The sequence below is a fragment of the Platichthys flesus genome, chromosome 10 (genome assembly GCF_949316205.1).
Source record: "Platichthys flesus chromosome 10, fPlaFle2.1, whole genome shotgun sequence".
NCBI lineage: Eukaryota > Metazoa > Chordata > Actinopteri > Pleuronectiformes > Pleuronectidae > Platichthys > Platichthys flesus.
The window spans coordinates 5715849-5739331 of NC_084954.1; the positions used below are offsets into that span (position 1 = coordinate 5715849).

The window sequence follows — 23483 nt, forward strand, 5'->3', positions numbered from 1 at the left end:
GCGTTTAATCAAACTCAAGACGCCACGCCACGGTCACACGGTGTGACGAAAGGTCAATCTCTTAATCACTTTTTGTCTCCATCTTGTTGTGATGGCACTGATCTTAATTTGAAGTTAATCTGATGAAAGCCCTGGGACAAGTGCATCAAGTAAAAATGTGGAATATGGAAAAAAAATGGCCACTTAATCCAAAATGGCGGCCTCCCTGTTTGGTCAAGCATACCTATCCAAGATATTTTTTTGTTTGTTATGAAACGACACATGTCCCGATAGATTTGCATAAATGTCGGCCATCGTAGTGCCGGGGTTGCCCTATAGGGGGCGCTGGTCAGTTTTTTTGCCACGCCCATTTCTTAAAACCATATGAATATCTTCAGGGGGGGGCTGTTGTTACACACATGTAGTTTGAGAGAGATAGAATCATGAACACTGAAGTTACAGCAATTTCGTGTTTCACGGCGAGTTGATGAACTTTAATGCCACGCCATTCATATGGCGTTTGACGAAAAGTCACGGTAATCTTATGTCTTCATTGTCAATGTCTTGGGACCCATTTGATACAGTTTGACATGGTTGAGGTCAGTGGATGAGGAGAAATTCATCCAAGTGTAAGACAAGCAAAAAACAAGACATTTCCTGTTGCCACCAGGGGGCGCTGCGGTTTTAAGTCATCATTTATGCATAGATATCATCAGGCGGGGACTATTGTCTTACATGTCTAGTTTGGACTTGATTGGAACATGTATGTCCGAGATACAGATGCCCGTGTTTTGATGGCGTGTAACCAATTTTTAACGCCATGCCACGGTCACACGGTGTGATAAAAAAAAAATCCCTCAATCATTTTTTATCTCCATCTTGTTGTGATGACACTCATCTGAATTTGAAGTTGATCTGATGAAAGCCCTGGGACAAGTACGTAAAAGTAAAAATGTGGGATATTGCCAAAATGGCCACTAAAAGCAAAATGGCGGACTTCCTGTTGCGTTTTTCATAATGCTCCATGAGACTTTTTTTCATGACTGGTCACGATACACCTATATCCAGATTTTGATGAAAATCCGTTATGTGGAAACCTAGGGGCTGGTTCCAGGGGGCGCTGTAGAGCCATTTTGCCACGCCCAATTCCAATTACTCCAGAATACTAAAATATCCGCAGACCTTGAATTTCCTGCAAAGTTTCATAACTTTTTGAGCATGTCTAGACCCTGAAAAAGCCCCCCAAAGGGAAATAATAATAACTAGGGCTACGTTGTAGCACTAACGGGCCCGAGCACAGGCAATTTCAAGTCTGTTGCGGTCGGGGAAGAGAGAACGTTCGATGACCAAGCGCTCGTCTCCACATTGCCTGCGTTTGCCCTGTGCGGCAAGGAAGATTGCTCCACTTCTTCTGGCCAGCCGCTGGTGCTGAACTAGAGGTAAGTAACCTTCAAACTATCCAACATAACCTATTGCTTTATCTATCATCATATGCTTACATGCCTAAAGTTTTTTGTAATATGTAATTGTTATAAAAGTTACTGTTTATTTATCACGTCTAATGAACAGATTGAAGCAAGATAACTCGACAGTCTTGTTTTGGTTGTGACATTATTTTTTTTAATGAGTTACTATCAATACGCTACACGTGTACGTTTCATGTGATAGTAACTGTTTCACCAATATTCTGATACAGGATGGTATATCCGCCATTACTATTTTCACATCGTTTATTTAGTCTGTCATGGAGTTGTAGAGTGAATTAGACAGTAGTGATAACATTATAATGTCCACACATCAGTGTTGTAAACACTTCTCCAATTAATTATATAATTATGTTTTCACACTGAGGGAAGTGGAGAGACTTGATGTGGACTGTTATCAACAGCTCTGTGGGAGATCATCACCTTGAATATTACAGATGAGGTAGAAAGACATTTTATCTATGTGTACAATGTTGTATTTCTTTGTCACGTTTTATCAAAAGCGATTTAAAGTATGTGCATTTAACCATTAGGATACAAACCCAGACCCTAGTACATCGGTTCTAGCTGAAATAAGTAGTGCTTCATAAACAACACAAAACATTCATAACAGTACGCTTCTGCTCCTCATTAATGCAGCTCCTGATGTCCCCAGCAGCAACATGGTGGAGATCTGCAGCTTCATGCTGGTCAACTGGAAGACAACTGATTAAGATTAAAAGATTAAGATTAAAATCCATTTATTCATCCCAAACACATGCACAGACATGCAAAGGCACACTCATGCAGGTAGGGAAATTTAATCTCTGCTTTTTACCCATCTGGTGCAGGACACACAGAGCAGTGAGCGACCATGTACGGCGCTCGGGGGAGCAGATGTTGGGGGAGTGAGGTGCCTTGCTCATGGGCACTAGAGAGGGTAGGGAGACTCTTGGATTTTTGGACAGATCAATCCAGGTTCGACTTTTGTTGTCTCTCCATGGAGTCGAACCAAAGACGAACCAGAGACCTTCTCTGCCCATAGTCCAAGTTTCTGCCACTCGACCACCGCCTCTCCTCATGCATCATCAAACTAGTAATCTACACATCACTCCATGCGTTGCTCCCTTAACTACAGATGGCCTGCGAATGTCATGGAGTTTTACAGTGAATTAGACAGTTTAGGTATGATTTTAATCTCCACACATCAGTGTTGTAAACAGTTCTCAAATTAATTATAGAATTATGTTTTCACACTGAGAGAAGTGGAAAGACTTGATTTGGACTGTTATCAATAGGTCTGTGGGAGATTATCACCTTGAATAGTACTGATGAGGTAGAAAGACATTTTATGTATTTGTACAATGTTGTATTTCTTTCAGCACTTTTATCAGAAGGGACTTAAAATATGTACATTTCACCATGAGGATATAAACCAAGACCACAGTACAACAGTTCTATCTGAAATCTGTTGTGCTTTATACACAACACAAAACATTCTTTAACAGTGCGTTTTTTCTCTTCATAGATGAAGAACTGCAGCACCTGATGTCCTCAGCAGCAACATGGTGGAGATCTGATTTAATACACTTTAGATAAGAACCCAGTGTTTTATATTTCTGCTTTGCCATAAGAGACAGAACATGGTCATCACAGCTGTGTCCTTCAGGCTCGTCTGTCCCTAATAAAATGATAGGAAACATGAAAGTGATCGTCATTATTGTAGAGGAAGAGTTACATATGAACAAAGTGTGTAATCTTATTTTCTGTGGATATTCAACTGTGTATTTGAATATGCTTTTGGATTAAAACGTGCACTACCATGACAATGAATGTTTTTAATGGAGCTATTTCACATTAAAAGTATTGCATTATAATTTAATACATTATGTATTATGTGCAATACTTTGATTGTTTTTAAGTAATGAAATCAGGTCTGTACCTGGAGTCAGTGTTCAGTCTGGTTGGATTCAAGTTGTGTGTCAAGTTGGACCTTCTAGAGGAACATGAAACCAATACACAGATATGTAAAGTCATACATGGGCCAGGTTAAGTAATTAACAGACTTTTAAATGGTAAAAATAAAATATTAGTTCAAAGTTAATCAGAGCATAATCATTTCAGATTAGGAAATAGGTAGTGCATATAAGCCCACAACTCTGTATGACACTGTCTGTTCTAGTAAAGTTACAAGGCTATGACTTACTCATATTTAACAAAAGAATTCAGTGAAGTCTGTCTGAGATTAACGATTTAAATACTGAAGGTGGGAGACACGGTTATTTTTCACTGTAACACGTGACAGGACATCAACACCGTGACTCTGAATAAAGAGCCTTAAAAGACGTAGTGCTCCTTTGAACAGCTGCTCTTACAATGTGTAGCAAGTGCTAAATCTCCATTAGTATAATAGTAACAAAAATCACCCTTTACATAATTGAACATATATTTTCCATGTGAACCCCTTTAACACAGTTCAATTCAGGAGCAAAATATAATTTATACAGTATTTATTAGAGCTAGTATTAGTAAACAGATCAAACAAATGCAGTACAACACATCACACATCCACAGTGTCTCTTTTGCTTATCATCACAGTCAGTCAGAAGTGTCCGTTTAACTTACGTAGCAGTTGAGAGATGCTTCGTTAGAGCTAGCAGGAGCTAGCTCATAGCCAGTGCTGCTGTTGAGAGCGGCAGAGTTCACACAGGAAAAGACACGACGGACGGGGGAAAAAAGCTTTGAGTGCGTCCCACACTCTAACCTGCTGAGCTAACAACGTCCACGGTGACTCCGCCGCCGTCCTCTCATCCAGACTCGCCAACCGTTCTCCGGTTCTTCGTGATACACAGCTCCGCAGCTTGTGACGACGTAACTTTTTCCAGAGTCTCATGAGGCGTTCACTTGCAGCTGTGTTAAATGCAGCTTCGTTTGTCATGGCGAGTTGAAGAAGTCTGCTGCAAAGCTATGAATAATCCGCATGATGAAAACTCACAGCAATGTTATGCCTACATTATCAATATATTGAGACCCATGTGACACAGTTTGACATGGTTTAGCAAAGTGAATGAGGAGAAATACATCCAAGTGTGAGACGTAACAAACCGAAAGCGGTCTCATGCTGCGTTCAGGGTAACTCTGTTAAAATGAGTTTCATTGGTCATGGTGAGCTGATGAACTTTGATGCCACGCCATTAACAATCTGCATGATGAAAAGTCACAATAATGTTATGCCTACATTATCAATATCTTGAGACCAATTTGACACAGTTTGACATGGTTTAGTAAAGTGGCTGGAGGGAAATACATCAAAGAGTAAGATGACCAAAACAAGACATTTCCTGATGCCACCAGGGGGCGCTTTCCTTTTAAGTCATGATTTCTAGGTAGATGTCTTCCGGTCGCGACTCTTGTCTTATATGTGTAGTTTGGAGTCGATTGGACAAAATATGTCTAAGTTACAGAAGCTCGCTTATATTGGCGTTTAGTCGAACTTTGAGACCTCACCACGGTCACACGGTATGATGAAAAGTTTAAATTCTGATAACTTTAGATCTTCATCTTGTTTTGTAGAGTCTCATCTAATTTTTAAGTTGATCTGATGAAAGCTGTCTGAGTAGTACATAAAAACATAACACGTACCAAAACAAGACATTTCGTGTTACCACCAGGGGGCGCTGTGATTGTAAGTCACAATTTCTGCACCCATGTCTTCTGGTGGCGACTCTTGTCGAATGTGTCTAGTTTGGACTCAATTGGACAAAATATGTCTTAAATATGGAAGCTTGTGTTTTGATGGCGTTTCATCAAACTTTAACGCCACACCACGGTCAGACGGTTTTGCTAAAACGTAATCCTTCAATAACTTTAGATCTCCAATTTGTTGTGATGACGATCGTCTAAATTTGAAGTTGATCTGATGAAAGCTGTACGACAAGTACATCAAAGAAAAAATATGGAATATGACCAAAATGGCCACTAAAGTCAAACTGGCGGGCTTCCTGTTGCGTTATTCATAATGCACTGATGGACTTTTTTGTGCATCTAGTCATGATACACAATAATCTTTGTTTTTTTTGAGGATCGGTGAATGCTAAATGAGGGGCTTTTCCGTAGGTGGCGCTCTTGAGCCATTTTGCCACGCCCTTTTCAAAATACTCCAGAATACGTAATTTTACGCCGCCTTCGAATTTACTGCAAACTCCTACAACTTTTTGAGCACATTAAAGCCCTCAAAAAGCCAATTCATTTAAGCTAAGAAAAATAATAATAATAATAATAATAATAATCATTTCAATTTCAATAGGGCCTCCCACCGATTTCGGTGCTCGGGCCCTAATAACTAGGGCTACGTTGTAGCACTAACGGGCCCGAGCACAGGCAATTTCAAGTCTGTTGCGGTCGGGGAAGAGAGAACGTTCGATGACCAAGCGCTCGTCTCCACATTGCCTGCGTTTGCCCTGTGCGGCAAGGAAGATCGCTCCACTTCTTCTGGCCAGCCGCTGGTGCTGAACTAGAGGTAAGTAACCTTGAAACTATCCAACATAACCTATTGCTTTATCTATCATCATATGCTTACATGCCTCAAGTTTTTTGTAATATGTAATTGTTATAAAAGTTACCGTTTATTTATCACGTCTAATGAACAGATTGAAGCAAGATAACTCGACAGTCTTGTTTTGGTTGTGACATTATTTTTTTTAATGAGTTACTATCAATACGCTACACGTGTACGTTTCATGTGATAGTAACTGTTTCACCAATATTCTGATACAGGATGGTATATCCGCCATTACTATTTTCACATCGTTTATTTAGTCTGTCATGGAGTTGTAGAGTGAATTAGACAGTAGTGATAACATTATAATGTCCACACATCAGTGTTGTAAACACTTCTCCAATTAATTATATAATTATGTTTTCACACTGAGGGAAGTGGAGAGACTTGATGTGGACTGTTATCAACAGCTCTGTGGGAGATCATCACCTTGAATATTACAGATGAGGTAGAAAGACATTTTATCTATGTGTACAATGTTGTATTTCTTTGTCACGTTTTATCAAAAGCGATTTAAAGTATGTGCATTTAACCATTAGGATACAAACCCAGACCCTAGTACATCGGTTCTAGCTGAAATAAGTAGTGCTTCATAAACAACACAAAACATTCATAACAGTACGCTTCTGCTCCTCATTAATGCAGCTCCTGATGTCCCCAGCAGCAACATGGTGGAGATCTGCAGCTTCATGCTGGTCAACTGGAAGACAACTGATTAAGATTAAAAGATTAAGATTAAAATCCATGTATTCATCCCAAACACATGCACAGACATGCAAAGGCACACTCATGCAGGTAGGGAAATTTAATCGCTGCTTTTTACCCATCTGGTGCAGGACACACAGAGCAGTGAGCGACCATGTACGGCGCTCGGGGGAGCAGATGTTGGGGGAGTGAGGTGCCTTGCTCATGGGCACTAGAGAGGGTAGGGAGACTCTTGGATTTTTGGACAGATCAATCCAGGTGCGACTTTTGTTGTCTCTCCATGGAGTCGAACCAAAGACGAACCAGAGACCTTCTCTGCCCATAGTCCAAGTTTCTGCCACTCGACCACCGCCTCTCCTCATGCATCATCAAACTAGTAATCTACACATCACTCCATGCGTTGCTCCCTTAACTACAGATGGCCTGCGAATGTCATGGAGTTTTACAGTGAATTAGACAGTTTAGGTATGATTTTAATCTCCACACATCAGTGTTGTAAACAGTTCTCAAATTAATTATAGAATTATGTTTTCACACTGAGAGAAGTGGAAAGACTTGATTTGGACTGTTATCAATAGGTCTGTGGGAGATTATCACCTTGAATAGTACTGATGAGGTAGAAAGACATTTTATGTATTTGTACAATGTTGTATTTCTTTCAGCACTTTTATCAGAAGGGACTTAAAATATGTACATTTCACCATGAGGATATAAACCAAGACCACAGTACAACAGTTCTATCTGAAATCTGTTGTGCTTTATACACAACACAAAACATTCTTTAACAGTGCGTTTTTTCTCTTCATAGATGAAGAACTGCAGCACCTGATGTCCTCAGCAGCAACATGGTGGAGATCTGATTTGATACACTTTAGATAAGAACCCAGTGTTTTATATTTCTGCTTTGCCATAAGAGACAGAACATGGTCATCACAGCTGTGTCCTTCAGGCTCGTCTGTCCCTAATAAAATGATAGGAAACATGAAAGTGATCGTCATTATTGTAGAGGAAGAGTAACATATGAACAAAGTGTGTAATCTTATTTTCTGTGGATATTCAACTGTGTATTTGAATATGCTTTTGGATTAAAACGTGCACTACCATGACAATGAATGTTTTTAATGGAGCTATTTCACATTAAAAGTATTGCATTATAATTTAATACATTATGTATTATGTGCAATACTTTGATTGTTTTTAAGTAATGAAATCAGGTCTGTACCTGGAGTCAGTGTTCAGTCTGGTTGGATTCAAGTTGTGTGTCAAGTTGGACCTTCTAGAGGAACATGAAACCAATACACAGATATGTAAAGTCATACATGGGCCAGGTTAAGTAATTAACAGACTTTTAAATGGTAAAAATAAAATATTAGTTCAAAGTTAATCAGAGCATAATCATTTCAGATTAGGAAATAGGTAGTGCATATAAACCCACAACTCTGTATGACACTGTCTGTTCTAGTAAAGTTACAAGGCTATGACTTACTCATATTTAACAAAAGAATTCAGTGAAGTCTGTCTGAGATTAACGATTTAAATACTGAAGGTGGGAGACACGGTTATTTTTCACTGTAACACGTGACAGGACATCAACACCGTGACTCTGAATAAAGAGCCTTAAAAGACGTAGTGCTCCTTTGAACAGCTGCTCTTACAATGTGTAGCAAGTGCTAAATCTCCATTAGTATAATAGTAACAAAAATCACCCTTTACATAATTGAACATATATTTTCCATGTGAACCCCTTTAACACAGTTCAATTCAGGAGCAAAATATAATTTATACAGTATTTATTAGAGCTAGTATTAGTAAACAGATCAAACAAATGCAGTACAACACATCACACATCCACAGTGTCTCTTTTGCTTATCATCACAGTCAGTCAGAAGTGTCCGTTTAACTTACGTAGCAGTTGAGAGATGCTTCGTTGGAGGTAGCAGGAGCTAGCTCATAGCCAGTGCTGCTGTTGAGAGCGGCAGAGTTCACACAGGAAAAGACACGACGGACGGGGGAAAAAAGCTTTGAGTCCCACACTCTAACCTGCTGAGCGAACAACGTCCACAGTGACTCCGCCGCCGTCCTCTCATCCAGACTCGCCAACCGTTCTCCGGTTCTTCGTGATACACAGCTCCGCAGCTTGTGACGACGTAACTCATGAGACGTTCACTTGCAGCTGTGTTAAATGCAGCTTCGTTTGTCATGGCGAGTTGAAGAAGTCTGCTGCAAAGCTATGAATAATCCGCATGATGAAAACTCACAGCAATGTTATGCCTACATTATCAATATATTGAGACCCATGTGACACAGTTTGACATGGTTTAGCAAAGTGAATGAGGAGAAATACATCCAAGTGTGAGACGTAACAAACCGAAAGCGGTCTCATGCTGCGTTCAGGGTAACTCTGTTAAAATGGGTTTCATAGGTCATGATGAGCTGATGAACTTTGATGCCACGCCATTAACAATCTGCATGATGAAAAGTCACAATAATGTTATGCCTACATTATCAATATCTTGAGACCAATTTGACACAGTTTGACATGGTTTAGTAAAGTGGCTGGAGGGAAATACATCAAAGAGTAAGATGACCAAAACAAGACATTTCCTGATGCCACCAGGGGGCGCTTTCCTTTTAAGTCATGATTTCTAGGTAGATGTCTTCCGGTCGCGACTCTTGTCTTATATGTGTAGTTTGGAGTCGATTGGACAAAATATGTCTAAGTTACAGAAGCTCGCTTATATTGGCGTTTAGTCGAACTTTGAGACCTCACCACGGTCACACGGTATGATGAAAAGTTTAAATTCTGATAACTTTAGATCTTCATCTTGTTTTGTAGAGTCTCATCTAATTTTTAAGTTGATCTGATGAAAGCTGTCTGAGTAGTACATAAAAACATAACACGTACCAAAATAAGACATTTTGCGTTACCATCAGGGGGCGCTGTGATTGTAAGTCACAATTTCTGCACCCATGTCTTCTGGTGGCGACTCTTGTCGAATGTGTCTAGTTTGGACTCAATTGGACAAAATATGTCTGAAATATGGAAGCTTGTGTTTTGATGGCGTTTCATCAAAATTTAACGCCACACCACGGTCAGACGGTTTTGCTAAAACGTAATCCTTCAATAACTTTAGATCTCCAATTTGTTGTGATGACGATCGTCTAAATTTGAAGTTGATCTGATGAAAGCTGTACGACAAGTACATCAAAGAAAAAATATGGAATATGACCAAAATGGCCACTAAAGTCAAACTGGCGGGCTTCCTGTTGCGTTATTCATAATGCACTGATGGACTTTTTTGTGCATCTAGTCATGATACACAATAATCTTTGTTTTTTTTGAGGATCGGTGAATGCTAAATGAGGGGCTTTTCCGTAGGTGGCGCTCTTGAGCCATTTTGCCACGCCCTTTTCAAAATACTCCAGAATACGTAATTTTACGCCGCCTTCGAATTTACTGCAAACTCCTACAACTTTTTGAGCACATTAAAGCCCTCAAAAAGCCAATTCATTTAAGCTAAGAAAAATAATAATAATAACTAGGGCTACGTTGTAGCACTAACGGGCCCGAGCACAGGCAATTTCAAGTCTGTTGCGGTCGGGGAAGAGAGAACGTTCGATGACCAAGCGCTCGTCTCCACATTGCCTGCGTTTGCCCTGTGCGGCAAGGAAGATCGCTCCACTTCTTCTGGCCAGCCGCTGGTGCTGAACTAGAGGTAAGTAACCTTGAAACTATCCAACATAACCTATTGCTTTATCTATCATCATATGCTTACATGCCTCAAGTTTTTTGTAATATGTAATTGTTATAAAAGTTACCGTTTATTTATCACGTCTAATGAACAGATTGAAGCAAGATAACTCGACAGTCTTGTTTTGGTTGTGACATTATTTTTTTTAATGAGTTACTATCAATACGCTACACGTGTACGTTTCATGTGATAGTAACTGTTTCACCAATATTCTGATACAGGATGGTATATCCGCCATTACTATTTTCACATCGTTTATTTAGTCTGTCATGGAGTTGTAGAGTGAATTAGACAGTAGTGATAACATTATAATGTCCACACATCAGTGTTGTAAACACTTCTCCAATTAATTATATAATTATGTTTTCACACTGAGGGAAGTGGAGAGACTTGATGTGGACTGTTATCAACAGCTCTGTGGGAGATCATCACCTTGAATATTACAGATGAGGTAGAAAGACATTTTATCTATGTGTACAATGTTGTATTTCTTTGTCACGTTTTATCAAAAGCGATTTAAAGTATGTGCATTTAACCATTAGGATACAAACCCAGACCCTAGTACATCGGTTCTAGCTGAAATAAGTAGTGCTTCATAAACAACACAAAACATTCATAACAGTACGCTTCTGCTCCTCATTAATGCAGCTCCTGATGTCCCCAGCAGCAACATGGTGGAGATCTGCAGCTTCATGCTGGTCAACTGGAAGACAACTGATTAAGATTAAAAGATTAAGATTAAAATCCATTTATTCATCCCAAACACATGCACAGACATGCAAAGGCACACTCATGCAGGTAGGGAAATTTAATCGCTGCTTTTTACCCATCTGGTGCAGGACACACAGAGCAGTGAGCGACCATGTACGGCGCTCGGGGGAGCAGATGTTGGGGGAGTGAGGTGCCTTGCTCATGGGCACTAGAGAGGGTAGGGAGACTCTTGGATTTTTGGACAGATCAATCCAGGTTCGACTTTTGTTGTCTCTCCATGGAGTCGAACCAAAGACGAACCAGAGACCTTCTCTGCCCATAGTCCAAGTTTCTGCCACTCGACCACCGCCTCTCCTCATGCATCATCAAACTAGTAATCTACACATCACTCCATGCGTTGCTCCCTTAACTACAGATGGCCTGCGAATGTCATGGAGTTTTACAGTGAATTAGACAGTTTAGGTATGATTTTAATCTCCACACATCAGTGTTGTAAACAGTTCTCAAATTAATTATAGAATTATGTTTTCACACTGAGAGAAGTGGAAAGACTTGATTTGGACTGTTATCAATAGGTCTGTGGGAGATTATCACCTTGAATAGTACTGATGAGGTAGAAAGACATTTTATGTATTTGTACAATGTTGTATTTCTTTCAGCACTTTTATCAGAAGGGACTTAAAATATGTACATTTCACCATGAGGATATAAACCAAGACCACAGTACAACAGTTCTATCTGAAATCTGTTGTGCTTTATACACAACACAAAACATTCTTTAACAGTGCGTTTTTTCTCTTCATAGATGAAGAACTGCAGCACCTGATGTCCTCAGCAGCAACATGGTGGAGATCTGATTTGAAACACTTTAAATAAGAACCCAGTGTTTTATATTTCTGCTTTGCCATAAGAGACAGAACATGGTCATCACAGCTGTGTCCTTCAGGCTCGTCTGTCCCTAATAAAATGAGAGGAAACATGAAAGTGATCGTCATTATTGTAGAGGAAGAGTTACATATGAACAAAGTGTGTAATCTTATTTTCTGTGGATATTCAACTGTGTATTTGAATATGCTTTTGGATTAAAACGTGCACTACCATGACAATGAATGTTTTTAATGGAGCTATTTCACATTAAAAGTATTGCATTATAATTTAATACATTATGTATTATGTGCAATACTTTGATTGTTTTTAAGTAATGAAATCAGGTCTGTACCTGGAGTCAGTGTTCAGTCTGGTTGGATTCAAGTTGTGTGTCAAGTTGGACCTTCTAGAGGAACATGAAACCAATACACAGATATGTAAAGTCATACATGGGCCAGGTTAAGTAATTAACAGACTTTTAAATGGTAAAAATAAAATATTAGTTCAAAGTTAATCAGAGCATAATCATTTCAGATTAGGAAATAGGTAGTGCATATAAGCCCACAACTCTGTATGACACTGTCTGTTCTAGTAAAGGTACAAGGCTATGACTTACTCATATTTAACAAAAGAATTCAGTGAAGTCAGTCTGAGATTAACGATTTAAATACTGAAGGTGGGAGACACGGTTATTTTTCACTGTAACACGTGACAGGACATCAACACCGTGACTCTGAATAAAGAGCCTTAAAAGACGTAGTGCTCCTTTGAACAGCTGCTCTTACAATGTGTAGCAAGTGCTAAATCTCCATTAGTATAATAGTAACAAAAATCACCCTTTACATAATTGAACATATATTTTCCATGTGAACCCCTTTAACACAGTTCAATTCAGGAGCAAAATATAATTTATACAGTATTTATTAGAGCTAGTATTAGTAAACAGATCAAACAAATGCAGTACAACACATCACACATCCACAGTGTCTCTTTTGCTTATCATCACAGTCAGTCAGAAGTGTCCGTTTAACTTACGTAGCAGTTGAGAGATGCTTCGTTGGAGCTAGCAGGAGCTAGCTCATAGCCAGTGCTGCTGTTGAGAGCGGCAGAGTTCACACAGGAAAAGACACAACGGGAGAGGGGACAAAAACCTTTGAGTCCCACACTCTAACCTGCTGAGCGAACAACGTCCACAGTGACTCCGCCGCCGTCCTCTCATCCAGACTCGCCAACCGTTCTCCGGTTCTTCGTGATACACAGCTCCGCAGCTTGTGACGACGTAACTTCTTTCAGAGTCTCATGAGGCGTTCACTTGCAGCTGTGTTAAATGCAGCTTCGTTTGTCATGGCGAGTTGAAGAAGTCTGCTGCAAAGCTATGAATAATCCGCATGATGAAAACTCACAGCAATGTTATGCCTACATTATCAATATATTGAGACCCATGTGACACAGTTTGACATGGTTTAGCAAAGTGAATGAGGAGAAATTCATCCAAGTGTGAGACGTAACAAACCGAAAGCGGTCTCATGCTGCGTTCAGGGTAACTCTGTTAAAATGGGATTCATTGGTCATGGTGAGCTGATGAACTTTGATGCCACGCCATTAACAATCTGCATGATGAAAAGTCACAATAATGTTATGCCTACATTATCAATATCTTGAGACCAATTTGACACAGTTTGACATGGTTTAGTAAAGTGGCTGGAGGGAAATACATCAAAGAGTAAGATGACCAAAACAAGACATTTCCTGATGCCACCAGGGGGCGCTTTCCTTTTAAGTCATGATTTCTAGGTAGATGTCTTCCGGTCGCGACTCTTGTCTTATATGTGTAGTTTGGAGTCGATTGGACAAAATATGTCTAAGTTACAGAAGCTCGCTTATATTGGCGTTTAGTCGAACTTTAAGACCTCACCACGGTCACACGGTATGATGAAAAGTTTAAATTCTGATAACTTTAGATCTTCATTTTGTTTTGTAGAGTCTCATCTAATTTTTAAGTTGATCTGATGAAAGCTGTCTGAGTAGTACATAAAAACATAACACGTACCAAAACAAGACATTTCGCGTTACCACCAGGGGGCGCTGTGATTGTAAGTCACAATTTCTGCACCCATGTCTTCTGGTGGCGACTCTTGTCGAATGTGTCTAGTTTGGACTCAATTGGACAAAATATGTCTGAAATATGGAAGCTTGTGTTTTGATGGCGTTTCATCAAACTTTAACGCCACACCACGGTCAGACGGTTTTGCTAAAACGTAATCCTTCAATAACTTTAGATCTCCAATTTGTTGTGATGACGATCGTCTAAATTTGAAGTTGATCTGATGAAAGCTGTACGACAAGTACATCAAAGAAAAAATATGGAATATGACCAAAATGGCCACTAAAGTCAAACTGGCGGGCTTCCTGTTGCGTTATTCATAATGCACTGATGGACTTTTTTGTGCATCTAGTCATGATACACAATAATCTTTGTTTTTTTTGAGGATCGGTGAATGCTAAATGAGGGGCTTTTCCGTAGGTGGCGCTCTTGAGCCATTTTGCCACGCCCTTTTCAAAATACTCCAGAATACGTAATTTTACGCCGCCTTCGAATTTACTGCAAACTCCTACAACTTTTTGAGCACATTAAAGCCCTCAAAAAGCCAATTCATTTAAGCTAAGAAAAATAATAATAATAATAACTAGGGCTACGTTGTAGCACTAACGGGCCCGAGCACAGGCAATTTCAAGTCTGTTGCGGTCGGGGAAGAGAGAACGTTCGATGACCAAGCGCTCGTCTCCACATTGCCTGCGTTTGCCCTGTGCGGCAAGGAAGATCGCTCCACTTCTTCTGGCCAGCCGCTGGTGCTGAACTAGAGGTAAGTAACCTTGAAACTATCCAACACAACATATTGCTTTATCTATCATCATATGCTTACATGCCTCAAGTTTTTTGTAATATGTAATTGTTATAAAAGTTACCGTTTATTTATCACGTCTAATGAACAGATTGAAGCAAGATAACTCGACAGTCTTGTTTTGGTTGTGACATTATTTTTTTTAATGAGTTACTATCAATACGCTACACGTGTACGTTTCATGTGATAGTAACTGTTTCACCAATATTCTGATACAGGATGGTATATCCGCCATTACTATTTTCACATTGTTTATTTAGTCTGTCATGGAGTTGTAGAGTGAATTAGACAGTAGTGATAACATTATAATGTCCACACATCAGTGTTGTAAACACTTCTCCAATTAATTATATAATTATGTTTTCACACTGAGGGAAGTGGAGAGACTTGATGTGGACTGTTATCAACAGCTCTGTGGGAGATCATCACCTTGAATATTACAGATGAGGTAGAAAGACATTTTATCTATGTGTACAATGTTGTATTTCTTTGTCACGTTTTATCAAAAGCGATTTAAAGTATGTGCATTTAACCATTAGGATACAAACCCAGACCCTAGTACATCGGTTCTAGCTGAAATAAGTAGTGCTTCATAAACAACACAAAACATTCATAACAGTACGCTTCTGCTCCTCATTAATGCAGCTCCTGATGTCCCCAGCAGCAACATGGTGGAGATCTGCAGCTTCATGCTGGTCAACTGGAAGACAACTGATTAAGATTAAAAGATTAAGATTAAAATCCATGTATTCATCCAAAACACATGCACAGACATGCAAAGGCACACTCATGCAGGTAGGGACATTTAATCGCTGCTTTTTACCCATCTGGTGCAGGACACACAGAGCAGTGAGCGACCATGTACGGCACTCGGGGGAGCAGATGTTGGGGGAGTGAGGTGCCTTGCTCATGGGCACTAGAGAGGGTAGGGAGACTCTTGGATTTTTGGACAGATCAATCCAGGTGCGACTTTTGTTGTCTCTCCATGGAGTCGAACCAAAGACGAACCAGAGACCTTCTCTGCCCATAGTCCAAGTTTCTGCCACTCGACCACCGCCTCTCCTCATGCATCATCAAACTAGTAATCTACACATCACTCCATGCGTTGCTCCCTTAACTACAGATGGCCTGCGAATGTCATGGAGTTTTACAGTGAATTAGACAGTTTAGGTATGATTTTAATCTCCACACATCAGTGTTGTAAACAGTTCTCAAATTAATTATAGAATTATGTTTTCACACTGAGAGAAGTGGAAAGACTTGATTTGGACTGTTATCAATAGGTCTGTGGGAGATTATCACCTTGAATAGTACTGATGAGGTAGAAAGACATTTTATGTATTTGTACAATGTTGTATTTCTTTCAGCACTTTTATCAGAAGGGACTTAAAATATGTACATTTCACCATGAGGATATAAACCAAGACCACAGTACAACAGTTCTATCTGAAATCTGTTGTGCTTTATACACAACACAAAACATTCTTTAACAGTGCGTTTTTTCTCTTCATAGATGAAGAACTGCAGCACCTGATGTCCTCAGCAGCAACATGGTGGAGATCTGATTTGAAACACTTTAGATAAGAACCCAGTGTTTTATATTTCTGCTTTGCCATAAGAGACAGAACATGGTCATCACAGCTGTGTCCTTCAGGCTCGTCTGTCCCTAATAAAATGATAGGAAACATGAAAGTGATCGTCATTATTGTAGAGGAAGAGTTACATATGAACAAAGTGTGTAATCTTATTTTCTGTGGATATTCAACTGTGTATTTGAATATGCTTTTGGATTAAAACGTGCACTACCATGACAATGAATGTTTTTAATGGAGCTATTTCACATTAAAAGTATTGCATTATAATTTAATACATTATGTATTATGTGCAATACTTTGATTGTTTTTAAGTAATGAAATCAGGTCTGTACCTGGAGTCAGTGTTCAGTCTGGTTGGATTCAAGTTGTGTGTCAAGTTGGACCTTCTAGAGGAACATGAAACCAATACACAGATATGTAAAGTCATACATGGGCCAGGTTAAGTAATTAACAGACTTTTAAATGGTAAAAATAAAATATTAGTTCAAAGTTAATCAGAGCATAATCATTTCAGATTAGGAAATAGGTAGTGCATATAAACCCACAACTCTGTATGACACTGTCTGTTCTAGTAAAGTTACAAGGCTATGACTTACTCATATTTAACAAAAGAATTCAGTGAAGTCTGTCTGAGATTAACGATTTAAATACTGAAGGTGGGAGACACGGTTATTTTTCACTGTAACACGTGACAGGACATCAACACCGTGACTCTGAATAAAGAGCCTTAAAAGACGTAGTGCTCCTTTGAACAGCTGCTCTTACAATGTGTAGCAAGTGCTAAATCTCCATTAGTATAATAGTAACAAAAATCACCCTTTACATAATTGAACATATATTTTCCATGTGAACCCCTTTAACACAGTTCAATTCAGGAGCAAAATATAATTTATACAGTATTTATTATAGCTAGTATTAGTAAACAGATCAAACAAATGCAGTACAACACATCACACATCCACAGTGTCTCTTTTGCTTATCATCACAGTCAGTCAGAAGTGTCCGTTTAACTTACGTAGCAGTTGAGAGATGCTTCGTTGGAGGTAGCAGGAGCTAGCTCATAGCCAGTGCTGCTGTTGAGAGCGGCAGAGTTCACACAGGAAAAGACACGACGGACGGGGGAAAAAAGCTTTGAGTCCCACACTCTAACCTGCTGAGCGAACAACGTCCACAGTGACTCCGCCGCCGTCCTCTCATCCAGACTCGCCAACCGTTCTCCGGTTCTTCGTGATACACAGCTCCGCAGCTTGTGACGACGTAACTCATGAGGCGTTCACTTGCAGCTGTGTTAAATGCAGCTTCGTTTGTCATGGCGAGTTGAAGAAGTCTGCTGCAAAGCTATGAATAATCCGCATGATGAAAACTCACAGCAATGTTATGCCTACATTATCAATATATTGAGACCCATGTGACACAGTTTGACATGGTTTAGCAAAGTGAATGAGGAGAAATACATCCAAGTGTGAGACGTAACAAACCGAAAGCGGTCTCATGCTGCGTTCAGGGTAACTCTGTTAAAATGGGTTTCATAGGTCATGATGAGCTGATGAACTTTGATGCCACGCCATTAACAATCTGCATGATGAAAAGTCACAATAATGTTATGCCTACATTATCAATATCTTGAGACCAATTTGACACAGTTTGACATGGTTTAGTAAAGTGGCTGGAGGGAAATACATCAAAGAGTAAGATGACCAAAACAAGACATTTCCTGATGCCACCAGGGGGCGCTTTCCTTTTAAGTCATGATTTCTAGGTAGATGTCTTCCGGTCGCGACTCTTGTCTTATATGTGTAGTTTGGAGTCGATTGGACAAAATATGTCTAAGTTACAGAAGCTCGCTTATATTGGCGTTTAGTCGAACTTTGAGACCTCACCACGGTCACACGGTATGATGAAAAGTTTAAATTCTGATAACTTTAGATCTTCATCTTGTTTTGTAGAGTCTCATCTAATTTTTAAGTTGATCTGATGAAAGCTGTCTGAGTAGTACATAAAAACATAACACGTACCAAAATAAGACATTTCGCGTTACCACCAGGGGGCGCTGTGATTGTAAGTCACAATTTCTGCACCCATGTCTTCTGGTGGCGACTCTTGTCGAATGTGTCTAGTTTGGACTCAATTGGACAAAATATGTCTGAAATATGGAAGCTTGTGTTTTGATGGCGTTTCATCAAACTTTAACGCCACACCACGGTCAGACGGTTTTGCTAAAACGTAATCCTTCAATAACTTTAGATCTACAATTTGTTGTGATGACGATCGTCTAAATTTGAAGTTGATCTGATGAAAGCTGTACGACAAGTACATCAAAGAAAAAATATGGAATATGACCAAAATGGCCACTAAAGTCAAACTGGCGGGCTTCCTGTTGCGTTATTCATAATGCACTGATGGACTTTTTTGTGCATCTAGTCATGATACACAATAATCTTTGTTTTTTTTGAGGATCGGTGAATGCTAAATGAGGGGCTTTTCCGTAGGTGGCGCTCTTGAGCCATTTTGCCACGCCCTTTTCAAAATACTCCAGAATACGTAATTTTACGCCGCCTTCGAATTTACTGCAAACTCCTACAACTTTTTGAGCACATTAAAGCCCTCAAAAAGCCAATTCATTTAAGCTAAGAAAAATAATAATAACTAGGGCTACGTTGTAGCACTAACGGGCCCGAGCACAGGCAATTTCAAGTCTGTTGCGGTCGGGGAAGAGAGAACGTTCGATGACCAAGCGCTCGTCTCCACATTGCCTGCGTTTGCCCTGTGCGGCAAGGAAGATCGCTCCACTTCTTCTGGCCAGCCGCTGGTGCTGAACTAGAGGTAAGTAACCTTGAAACTATCCAACATAACCTATTGCTTTATCTATCATCATATGCTTACATGCCTCAAGTTTTTTGTAATATGTAATTGTTATAAAAGTTACCGTTTATTTATCACGTCTAATGAACAGATTGAAGCAAGATAACTCGACAGTCTTGTTTTGGTTTTGACATTATTTTTTTTAATGAGTTACTATCAATACGCTACACGTTTACGTTTCATGTGATAGTAACTGTTTCACCAATATTCTGATACAGGATGGTATATCCGCCATTACTATTTTCACATTGTTTATTTAGTCTGTCATGGAGTTGTAGAGTGAATTAGACAGTAGTGATAACATTATAATGTCCACACATCAGTGTTGTAAACACTTCTCCAATTAATTATATAATTATGTTTTCACACTGAGGGAAGTGGAGAGACTTGATGTGGACTGTTATCAACAGCTCTGTGGGAGATCATCACCTTGAATATTACAGATGAGGTAGAAAGACATTTTATCTATGTGTACAATGTTGTATTTCTTTGTCACGTTTTATCAAAAGCGATTTAAAGTATGTGCATTTAACCATTAGGATACAAACCCAGACCCTAGTACATCGGTTCTAGCTGAAATAAGTAGTGCTTCATAAACAACACAAAACATTCATAACAGTACGCTTCTGCTCCTCATTAATGCAGCTCCTGATGTCCCCAGCAGCAACATGGTGGAGATCTGCAGCTTCATGCTGGTCAACTGGAAGACAACTGATTAAGATTAAAAGATTAAGATTAAAATCCATTTATTCATCCCAAACACATGCACAGACATGCAAAGGCACACTCATGCAGGTAGGGAAATTTAATCGCTGCTTTTTACCCATCTGGTGCAGGACACACAGAGCAGTGAGCGACCATGTACGGCGCTCGGGGGAGCAGATGTTGGGGGAGTGAGGTGCCTTGCTCATGGGCACTAGAGAGGGTAGGGAGACTCTTGGATTTTTGGACAGATCAATCCAGGTTCGACTTTTGTTGTCTCTCCATGGAGTCGAACCAAAGACGAACCAGAGACCTTCTCTGCCCATAGTCCAAGTTTCTGCCACTCGACCACCGCCTCTCCTCATGCATCATCAAACTAGTAATCTACACATCATTCCATGCGTTGCTCCCTTAACTACAGATGGCCTGCGAATGTCATGGAGTTTTACAGTGAATTAGACAGTTTAGGTATGATTTTAATCTCCACACATCAGTGTTGTAAACAGTTCTCAAATTAATTATAGAATTATGTTTTCACACTGAGAGAAGTGGAAAGACTTGATTTGGACTGTTATCAATAGGTCTGTGGGAGATTATCACCTTGAATAGTACTGATGAGGTAGAAAGACATTTTATGTATTTGTACAATGTTGTATTTCTTTCAGCACTTTTATCAGAAGGGACTTAAAATATGTACATTTCACCATGAGGATATAAACCAAGACCACAGTACAACAGTTCTATCAGAAATCTGTTGTGCTTTATACACAACACAAAACATTCTTTAACAGTGCGTTTTTTCTCTTCATAGATGAAGAACTGCAGCACCTGATGTCCTCAGCAGCAACATGGTGGAGATCTGATTTGATACACTTTAGATAAGAACCCAGTGTTTTATATTTCTGCTTTGCCATAAGAGACAGAACATGGTCATCACAGCTGTGTCCTTCAGGCTCGTCTGTCCCTGATAAAATGATAGGAAACATGAAAGTGATCGTCATTATTGTAGAGGAAGAGTTACATATGAACAAAGTGTGTAATCTTATTTTCTGTGGATATTCAACTGTGTATTTGAATATGCTTTTGGATTAAAACGTGCACTACCATGACAATGAATGTACAGTATGGAGTTATTTCACATTCAAAGTATTGCATATATTATTTAATACACAATGTATTATGTGCAGTACTTTGCCATGGTTGTTTGTAATTAATGAAAAGAGGTCTGTACCTGAAGTCGGTGTTCAATGTGGTTGAATTCCAGTTGTCTCATGCTGGACATGCTAGAGAAAATTTCAACATAAATATACAAATGTGTAAAGTCATACATGTGCCAGGTTAAGTCCTTAACACACTTTAAATGGTAAAAAAGGAAGTGTATTACTTCAAAGTTAAACAGATCATAATCATTTCAGCTTAGGAAATAGTTAGTGTACATCAGCATCAAATTCTCTATTACACTGTCTGTTCTAATAAAGATACAAGGCTATAATTTATTTATATTTAACAGAACAATTCAGTGAAATCTGCCTGAGATTACAATGTAAACAGTGCAGGCAGCAGAACGTTTAGCTTTCTCTGTAAGACATCATAACAATACTCTGAATAAAGAGCTTTGGAAGTTGAATTCCCCTTTAAACATCTGCTCTTAAAATACAGATGTGACTTTAAATACGCACGTTTCAATTGATCACTGTAAGTCTGTTTCAGTAGAATAACTAACTGTGTAACATTGTCAAGTCAAATGCCTTGGCGAGTGAAACCATTTTATAGCAATAGATATCCTGATGGAGCTAATTCACCGGACACACACAGTCTCCTGTCTCAGATTTAACCTCATAAACTAACGCATGCCACTGCTGGGCGGACCTACTCATGTCGGTTCATATCGGTGTGTGTCTGTAATAGTGCCGTTCGCATTAAACAGGAGTTAATGCCCCAGATCGGAGTTCGTATTTAGCCTCCATGCTAACGGACGTTAGCTCGAATGCATGGTACTAAAACACCCTGCGAATCACTTCTACACATCTAAATAAAATACTGAGCTTGACTTACCACAGAAACGGGAGCGCAGACGTCTTTAACGTGTCCGTCAGCAGAACAAGCAAAACATCAAACTGTGTTATTCATCCGATACTGAGTGGGAGGTTTCGAAAGTCTCGAGTTGTGTTCAATGACACAGGAAAAAGTAAGGAGAAGGGAGGGCGCAGCTCACTGTGACGTCACGTAAATTTCAAACCACTATATCGCTTATTATAGCGATATAGAGGTAGTTACGAAAAAGTTCACCCCCTCAGAGTTTTAATGAAGGAAGAACATAGCGATTGAGACTAAAACCAAAGTTTGAATAATGCTGTAAACAGGTTTAATTCTACTCTAAAATTGGGCATTTTAACATGGGATTCAATGGGACTCTCTCCGACGAGCTGATGAACTTTCAAGCCATGCCATTAATAAACCGCATGATAAAAAGTCACAATAATCTTATGGCTACATTATCAATGTCTTGAGACCCATTAAACAAAGTTTGACATGGTTTTGCATATTGGATGAGCAGGAATACATCAGAGTGTCAGCTATACATTTCCTGCTGCCACCAGGGGGCGCTGTCATTTTAAGTCACGATTTCTGTATAGATGTCTTCATATCGCAACTATTGTCTTATGTGTCTAGTTTGGACTTGATTAGACAAAATATGTCCAAGATACAGAAGCTCGTGTTTTAGTGCGTTTCACCGAAGTCTCATCAAACTTTAGCGCCACGCCACAATCACACGGTTTGACGAAAAGTCGATCTTTCAATAACTTTAGATCTTCATTTTGTTGTGATGACAGTCGTCTAAATATTAAGTTGATTTGATAAAAGCTGTACGACTAGTATATAAAAACATAAAACGTGACAAAAACAAGACTTTTCCTGCTGTCACCAGGGGGCGCTGTCACTTTAAGTCACGATTTCTGTATAGATGTCTTCATATCTCTACTCTTGTCTTATGTGTGTAGTTTGGACTCGATAGGACAAAATAAGTCTGAGATATAGAAGCCCGTGTTTTGATGGCGTTTAATCAAACTTTAACGCCACACCACGGTCAGACGGTTTTGCTAAAACGTAATCCTTCAATAACTTTAGATCTCCAATTTGTTGTGATGACGATCGTCTAAATTTGAAGTTGATCTGATGAAAGCTGTACGACAAGTACATCAAAGAAAAAATATGGAATATGACCAAAATGGCCACTAAAGTCAAACTGGCGGGCTTCCTGTTGCGTTATTCATAATGCACTGATGGACTTTTTTGTGCATCTAGTCATGATACACAATAATCTTTGTTTTTTTTGAGGATCGGTGAATGCTAAATGAGGGGCTTTTCCGTAGGTGGCGCTCTTT

General features: G+C 39.4%; 1 protein-coding gene and 5 long non-coding RNA genes across 8 annotated transcripts in view; all 6 read right to left on the reverse strand.

The window, feature by feature from the left end:
- The window catches only part of slc2a2 (solute carrier family 2 member 2), a 43000-nt gene that overhangs the window by 2396 nt on the left and 17121 nt on the right, over positions 1-23483 (reverse strand). The window lies entirely within an intron of this gene.
- On the reverse strand, positions 1590-3965 carry LOC133961481 (uncharacterized). The gene is made up of 3 exons (XR_009922020.1): positions 3385-3965; positions 2988-3123; positions 1590-2168 (listed from the first exon to the last, which is right to left on the reverse strand). It is a non-coding gene; the product is annotated as an uncharacterized LOC133961481 (long non-coding RNA).
- Positions 6122-8845, reverse strand: LOC133961467 (uncharacterized). 2 transcript variants are annotated; one of them, XR_009922015.1, is made up of 3 exons: positions 7928-8144; positions 7531-7666; positions 6122-6711 (listed from the first exon to the last, which is right to left on the reverse strand). It is a non-coding gene; the product is annotated as an uncharacterized LOC133961467 (long non-coding RNA). The 2 variants fall into 2 exon arrangements; XR_009922016.1 differs by lacking the exon at positions 6122-6711 and adding an exon at positions 8611-8845 and having other exon boundaries at positions 6775-7666; positions 7928-7981.
- LOC133961476 (uncharacterized) lies at positions 10501-12981 on the reverse strand. Its single transcript, XR_009922018.1, has 3 exons — positions 12388-12981; positions 11991-12126; positions 10501-11171 (listed from the first exon to the last, which is right to left on the reverse strand). It is a non-coding gene; the product is annotated as an uncharacterized LOC133961476 (long non-coding RNA).
- Positions 15033-17113, reverse strand: LOC133961511 (uncharacterized). The gene is made up of 3 exons (XR_009922024.1): positions 16866-17113; positions 16469-16604; positions 15033-15649 (listed from the first exon to the last, which is right to left on the reverse strand). It is a non-coding gene; the product is annotated as an uncharacterized LOC133961511 (long non-coding RNA).
- LOC133961465 (uncharacterized) lies at positions 19628-22290 on the reverse strand. 2 transcript variants are annotated; one of them, XR_009922014.1, is made up of 4 exons: positions 22153-22290; positions 21329-21380; positions 20926-21061; positions 19628-20106 (listed from the first exon to the last, which is right to left on the reverse strand). It is a non-coding gene; the product is annotated as an uncharacterized LOC133961465 (long non-coding RNA). The 2 variants fall into 2 exon arrangements; XR_009922013.1 differs by lacking the exon at positions 19628-20106 and having other exon boundaries at positions 20836-21061.